Genomic DNA, 8,561 nt, shown 5'->3' on the forward strand with positions numbered 1-8,561 from the left:
TCTGTCTGTCTGTCTGTCTGTCTGTCTGTCTGTCTGTCTGGCTAGCTGTCTGTCTGTCTGTCTGTCTGTCTGTCTGTCTGGCTGGCTGTCTGTCTGTCTGTCTGTCTGTCTGTCTGTCTGTCTGTCTGTCTGTCTGTCTGTCTGTCTGTCTGTCTGTCTGTCTGTCTGTCTGTCTGTCTGTCTGTCTGTCTGTCTGTCTGTCTGTCTGTCTGTCTGTCTGTCTGTCTGTCTGTCTGTCTGTCTGTCTGTCTGTCTGTCTGTCTGTCTGTCTGTCTGTCTGTCTGTCTGTCTGTCTGTCTGTCTGTCTGTCTGTCTGTCTGTCTGTCTGTCTGTCTGTCTGTCTGTCTGTCTGTCTGTCTGTCTGTCTGTCTGTCTGTCTGTCTGTCTGTCTGTCTGTCTGTCTGTCTGTCTGTCTGTCTGTCTGTCTGTCTGTCTGTCTGTCTGTCTGTCTGTCTGTCTGTCTGTCTGTCTGTCTGTCTGTCTGTCTGTCTGTCTGTTGAAATCAGTTTTCTGAAGACCCCAGATATCTTCGGGATCCAAATCTTCAATAATTCTGTCAGACATGCTTTCGAGAATTTTGCTATTTAAAATCAGCAAAATCGGTCCACAAATGGCTGAGATATGAGGAAAAAACCAAGACAACCTCGATTTTTGACCTATTTTTTTACCTATATCTGGATTACTAAGACATTAATATAGACAATATGGATATCTAATGATAGATATTTCAAAGACATTTGCAACGACGTATATAAGACCATAGAAAGTTGGACCTATAATGGGTCAAAATCGGGAAAAAAATTTTGAACCAGATTTTTTTTTTTTTTAAAAAAAAAATTAAAAAACAAAAAAAAAATTTTTTAAATTTAAAAAAAAAAAATTTTTTAAATTTAAAAAAAAAAAAAAATTTTAAATTTAAAAAAAAAAAAAATTTAAAATTTAAAAAAAAAAATTTAAATTTAAAAAAATTAAAATAACAATCGAAAAATTTTTTTTTTCCAAAAAATTCAAAAAACAACTGGAAAAAAAATTAAATTTTGTTTACCTAAAACTATTTAAAATTTTGAAGTATAATTTGGTGAAGGGTATTTAAGATTCGGCACAGCCGAATATAGCACTCTTACTTGTTCTAATTTAAATTCTCATAAAATGGAAAGTTTATTTATTAACCTTCTTTAACTATTTTCAAATTATTGGTTGTATGACTTAAAAATATGGTATATGGTCATTTCCATTATGGCGTGACGTGACATTTGTACGAAAAAATTAAAAACAAAAATAATTAAAAAATCAAATGTGTAAAAAGTTATTTTTATATTTGCGAAGTAATTAAGTACCACTTTATTCAGAAAAAATAATGCAAAATTTTACGCTAAGGAGTTTAAGATATTAGCAAAAATATGCCATTGCGTGACGTTATCAAAAACAGAATTGTATTACAAAATTGCCTAACTCTGCGAAAAAAAACTTTTTGTATAAAACCTTTTGCTGTAGGTTTTGGAATAATATAAATTTATTTTCCAATTTATAAAATTTAAAAATCTTTCCTCGTTTTTTATTTGTTTACCTTAGTGTCTGACGGTGGCATATAACAGTGTCCATTGACATAATGTCCAAGGACATTATGACACTCCAAAAGGTGACTTAATGTCCATGGAAAAATATTTTTTTCAAAGACAAGTTTTTTTTCGCACTCAGCAGAATGGCGAAAAGGGTCTTATAAGGGTGATATGACTAATCGCCATGAAATTAGGTCGTGTGATTTATATGGAAGTCATTTCTTTTGAAGTTTAAGTGGATACCAAATTTTTTAAGAGATTTATGCTCGTTAAAAGGGAGCTATGACTAATTATGGACCGATCATCATAAAATATATAGATCCAATTTGTACTGAAATTTGTTTTGAATTGATTAGCATTTAATTTTTCGATCTGGGTGGACTTTTCGCCGGAAATTTCCATATATAATAGATGGCGTATCTTTTGAACGCAGTTTTCGTTTTTATCGAAATGTCATTTATTCTCACTTAGTTATTGAACATTATAGTTTAAACAACCAAAAATGTCGAATTTTAGCAACAAATCCTCATATCAATCATCCAAATGCAGGGAAATTGGGTACCATACGAATTGAAGCCGAGAAATCTTGAAAGAAGATTTTGCATGTCCAAAATGATGCTTGAATGCTATAAAAGAAAATAGTTTTTTGCACCAAATCATTACTTTCGGTGAAAAGTGGATCCATTACGACAACTCTGAGCATAAGGGATCGTATGTGAAGCCTGGCTAAGACAAATAACCATGGCGCTAAGAAAATGCACTGTATTTGGTGGCGACAAAAGGGTCCTATTTATTATAAGCTCTTGAAATCTGACAACACAGGGAACCTATGCCGACTGTAACTGATTATTTTGAAGGAAGCATTGGCAGAAAAACGGCCAGACATGAAACCGTAATAGTCCATCATGACTACGCTCGGTCACATGCTGCAAAGCCTGTTAAAAAGTATTTACATTGAAGTGGTTGCGAAATTTCACCTTACCCATTGTATAATCCAGACCTTGCCCCGTCCGACCACTATTTGCTTCGATCGATGCAGAACGCTCTCTCTGGAAAACGCTTCACTTCAGAACGGAGTATCCGAAATTGGCTTGATTCGTTCTTGGCCTCAAAAGCTGATCAGTTTTTTGGCTTGGAATTCATATGTTGCCAGAAAGATGGGAAAAGTTCATAGCTAACAATGGCTATTACTTTGAATAAATTTGTGTTTTAGAAATAACTGTTTCAAAATAAAAGCTTAACAATTAAGTCTTTAATCATAATCAATTTTTATTTTTTTGAAAGGTTTATAAAACAAAATTTCCATACAAAATTTGTTTTATAAACCTGCAATAATTTTAAAAATTGATTACACTATACAACAAAATTAAATTTTTTCCAAAATTACGAGGTCTGACCAATAAATTTTGATAGAGGTGACAAAAAAAAAGACAAGCATATCGGCGTTTTGAAAGTTTACATCTGAATTTCATTTGAGGGGGGTTTTTGGTTCTTATTGTTAATCGGCATAACAAACCATGTAATCCATACATTTTAGGTATAAAATGTGTTCAGCAGATTTATGTAAAATGTTACGGAGAACATTTTTGTAGCATATCTTAACCCTCTAATTCCTCAAGGGATGGGTCTTTTTTGTCCCTCTTTTAAAAAAGAGCAAAAAACTAAATAAAACAGGGATTTAAGGGGTTAAAATGTTCCGCCAAAATATTATCCGTGAAATTTTACTATAAGTCCCTGAATACACCAAAACGGAGAATTCAACCAGAAAGTCAGAAATAAGACACAACCAAAGAGAGCTTAAGGTTAATTTTGCATTTATTAAGAATTTTACATTAAAGTACCCCAAAAATTTTGCATGAAAAAAAAAGAACTCAAATATAGCTAAACGAACTAATATCTGTATTATTTTACCTTCGATAGCAAATTTGGATAGAAAGTATTCATTAATTAAATTTTTTTAGCTCTAGGCAATTCCACTTCATTATCATATAATGTTCAGCATACATTTTTTGCTATTTTCTAAAAGAAGGACAAAAAAGACCCATGCCATGGGGATTAATATTCTACAAAAATATTCTCCTTGACATTTTACATAAATTTTCTGAACAGAGTTTATACCTAAAATGTAAGGACCACATGATTTCTTATGCCGATTAACAACAAGAATATGCCAGAGTTGGGAAACTTTAACAAAGCCCCCCCCCCGGCAAAGGGAATTCAGATGTAAACTTTCAAAACGCCGATACACGTTTCTTATTTTTTTGTCTCCTCTATCAAAATTTATTGGTCAGACCTTGTAATTTTTTTTGTGTTTATACCCTACACCACCATAGTGGGGAGGGTATAATGCGTTTGTGCAGATGTTTGTAACGCCCAAAAATATTAGTCTAACACCCACCTTAAAGTATACCGATCGACTTAGAATCACTTTCTGAGTCGATTCAACGATGTCCGTCCGTCCGTCCGTCCGTCTGGTCGGCTGGCTGGCTGGCGGTCCATAATTGGTCATAGCCCCCATATAAGGCCCACTTCCGAAAATAACTCAAAAATATAAATTATTGAAATTTTAAAAGAAAAATGTTTTTGCACTTTTACTTAGTGTAGGTTATTATATGGTCGGGCTTGATCGACCATACTTCTTTACTTGTTTTATTTTGCATTTTTATGTCATACAAACAGCAGAAAATATGCCTTGCTTCAATTTGCTTTAAAGACAAAATATCTTAGAAGCCCGCCAATTTCAAACTGGTCCTCATGTTAATGCAAAATACGTCCAGAGAAATAATATTGCTGTGTATGTTTACTGTAACCATTTCAACATTTTTAAAAGTTTTTTTGACTACTTATTTATTTATATGATTATGGTAAATTTAAGACTCACATGATTGTCGAAGACATATAGCAATCATGTTCATTATGAATCAATATATCATAATATGGTGTTCTAAGATTATGATAACCATTAGACGTCAACAACATAATGTAGTAAATCCTTTATCATAAAAATGGTCACAAATATATACTTATTTACTGCAATCATATATATGATTGGTACAATCATGTGATTCATGATTACCGCAATCATATAGATAATTACAGTGAGCATAATATTGTTGAAAATGTTATGGTAAAAATTATAGCTCAGTGCAGTATATTTTATTACCGGAATAGCTCCACACACTATAAATACATAAAATATATCCTCTTGTATCAAAAACCTATATAAAACTGTTGGCGTCTTTGCGTGTTAAGGATTGTAAGGATAGGAATACAACTGAAACACGATACTGAAAACAACAGGTTCCAGTTGGAATACAAACAATGCAAAGACCATGACAAACAAACTGAAACTAGGAGAAAAGAAGTAACTAATTATAATTTACACATGCAAACTAATTTTATGTGATTAAAGTAACATGGTCAAAAAAGGAGTTAAAACTCATTTAATATTTAAATATAAACAGTAAAAACATTAACATAAAAATTAATATTCCACAAATCCTCATATAAGTATGTATAAAATATAACTCAATTATTTTTTAATACCATTTTCCTCTAACTCTAAAAGTAATTTTAATTAAGTCTATAAAAATGTTTAATCAAATATAAGTTTTTTTTAAAAACTAATTTAATTACATACTCAAACACCTGCTAAAAAAAAATACTACAGTTTTAAATCCCTTACCTTTCCATCTACAATTTTATTTTTTTTTTCTTACCCGCAATTTTAAATTTTTTCCCTATATCGACATTTGGCTTTATACAGGATTTTATGTACAAGAAACCAACAGTCCGAAACCATTTTAAATTAATGTTATAATATTAAAAATAACCACAATATGTGCTCCATTTTGCTAGTGGGGTTTTTTGGAAAACTGCTGGTAAAAAAAATAACAAATGAAAAATATAAAAGTATTGTGTATAAAATAAAGAATTTTTTCTTGAATTTTTAAATAAGAATAATTAAATTCGTTTTAATCTCAGTGCAAATTGCCATAAATTTATGTTGAAGTTACATAGTTTTGTGTTTATTTTTCATTGAAAATAAATTGCAAAGAAATGATAGGAAAATTGAACAATTTTCTATGCAAAAATTATTTTATATGAAATTTTTTGAAATTTTATTATTATGGAAATATTTTAAGTAAAGGAAACACAAAGTTAAAGTGAAATATTGTTAAAGTTTTTATATATACTGTCAAAATTGTCAAAAAAAACAGTTTTTAAAGCAATTTGGTATTAATTAATTAATAATTATGGGGTTATTTGTGTTAAACTTTATTAAAACAATTTTCAAATTTGTTAAAATTGTACTTTTGTTGCAGTTTGCATGTGTTTTAAGAAAATGCTCGATGACTTGAATCAAAAAATCATTTTGCTCACTATTTTCCATCACTGCCAGGGTTTGGGGTCCGGGAATTCCCGCCCGGGAAATTTGACACGGGCGGAGCCAAGTAGTATTCGAGTTTAAGTTTTTAAAATACGCCTCATAAATGCTCCAGGAGCTCAAAGTAGGGTACCATCGACATGTAAAATTTTTAAACACGTGCCATTGTTTTCCATCTGCTTTTTGGAAAGCATTTAAGGAGGTCTTGAAGAACGTGCTTACGTGTGCTATTAATCTCTTATAATTTCGGAGTTATATCCATTTGAAAATTTAAATTATAAAATTTTGACTTATTTTGGACCGAATGGATTAGAATTTATTTTTTTAGTTAGACAACTAAATTACCAATAATATACAAACGATTTTAGAGCAATATGAATTATGACTCCACAAATAAACGATTTTAAATTTAAAAATTAAAAAATAGTAGATTTTTGCTATGGATGAACAGGTGACTTACTCTTTTTTTATTAAAAAAAAACTTTCTTCAAGAACATATAATAATTTTATGTTTTTCTGTAAGGTATCTTTACGGAGAATATTTTGTTATAAAAATTACGTTCTATTATTCGAATATGTCGCCCCTACGCTCTTCAAAATTTGACCTATTTTTTATAAAAATTTAAATTTTGGGCCACATGTTCTAAAATCCCAATGCTGGAGTCGGAAAACGGAAAATAGCTTTGGAAACCTTGATGTGTTTCCTATTTATTTCCAAAGTATTTTAAAAAATACCATTTTTTGGATTTTCCTTCCACTTTTTAGGAATTGCGGGATTTCCTTTGACTTTTGACAAAAGTTTTTATACTTTGTTATTTAGAATGATAAGTTTAAAAAACGTTGAAAGTTTCATTGAGTTTTCTTAATAAATAAAGATTTTATTTTGTATAAATTAAGGTATAAGGGGGACCATATGGCACTTTTTTGTTTGAGGCGATCTCAAATTAAAACCACAATGCATATTCTTAATTTTTCTTGTTTCGGATACTTAGATATGTTGGCTTTAGTTTTGATCATTTCAATCTTGCCTACCTCATCTTCATATACATATTTTTTAACATTTCTAGACTGACCAAAAACGGCGAAACCATTCCACCCATGGGGTAAATACGCCAAATCGGTGTTTTATACCTTAATTCACAAATCAAAATATAATAAACTAGATATTTATTGTTTTATTTATTTTGCTCTACATCATAGGGATTCCTTGTATCTGGCGAATGTGCCCCAGGGGAAGTTATGAGGTTTTATATAAATTATTTTCGTATTTCAAATTACAAAATCGAAAAAACTATTGTTACTTATTGTTGTCTTTTTTGTATCACAAAAACTAAATAAGTTAGTACCAAAAATTCGCACGTTGAAATATTTTCAAAACTTGTTGAAAAATCATTAATAGCGTCTGCGTCTAAAACTAAAATTTGTATCAAAATTTTATAGGATTACAAATATTAGGAACAGTTTGATCCACATTTATTCCGAATTACTGTTTTTGTTTAGATAAGTGTAAATTTTTGGTCTTACCAAAAAAAAATTAAAGTCAATATCTCAATTAGATAAAAAAAAATATGCAGCTCTAAAACTCTGTCCTTCAAAGCTATTGCCCCTGGAGCATTTGTTAGGCTTAATAGCTTAAACTCGAATAGTCCTTCGCTACACATAAATCAAATTTTATACCGATTGGACCAAACGTTTAGAATGCTAGATTTATTTTCAAACAATTTTCATTCTGCCCCACTTTGGGGAACACACAAACTGCAATGCACGACTAAAATAATAAGTTTTTGGAATTAATAGACAATAATATATGAAAATAGGACAAATTTTAAAAGGTAGTTCTTAAGACTTTGCCAGTTATTAAAACAACTTATTTACTATGCAATCAAAGGAACTATTAATACGAACACCTGCATATTTTTGGTGTATTGAATGAATAGTTTGTATTCTAAACTACATAAAAACTTTTACTCATTCTCGATTATTGGAATAATTTTTATTCGAATGACAACCGTAATCTCTTCTGATAATAGAACATTAACTGTTCCTAATCCTAAAATAAATTTGAGGGATTCAAACGGTCTCCTATTAAGTCATATTGTCATAATGCACTGGTGCATATTCCAATAAACGCACATTACTTTTTTTTAAAAAGATTGTAAAAATTAAACATGAACATATTTAGGGGGCTACAAATTTGTTTATTAAATTAGTTAAGACTTCACTTAAAATATTGTTTACAAAAAAAATTCATTTGTACTTTATTTATTTTTATACTTAATTTTCGAGATTAACAGCCATTTTTAAGGATATTTTCCTATAAACGCACTTTAATTTATGGGCCACTGTAGCATTATTAATAATGTGTGGATGATCCTTTGTTATGGATTGTTTCAAAAATACGGTCTGGCATTGATTCCACTAATTTTTTAAGCAGATTGGAATCAATTTCCTCCCAGGCTTGTTTAATTCTTAGTTTCAGCTCTATCACAGTCATTATGCTTTCATTCTGGGCATTATTTGCATAAACTTTACGGGCCATGTATCCCCACAAGTTCTCCATTGGGTTTAAGTCCGGACTACAAGCCGGCCAGTCCAACAGAGGAATGCTATGTTCA

This window comes from Calliphora vicina, chromosome 4, assembly GCF_958450345.1.
Source record: "Calliphora vicina chromosome 4, idCalVici1.1, whole genome shotgun sequence".
Classification (NCBI taxonomy): Eukaryota; Metazoa; Arthropoda; class Insecta; order Diptera; family Calliphoridae; genus Calliphora; species Calliphora vicina.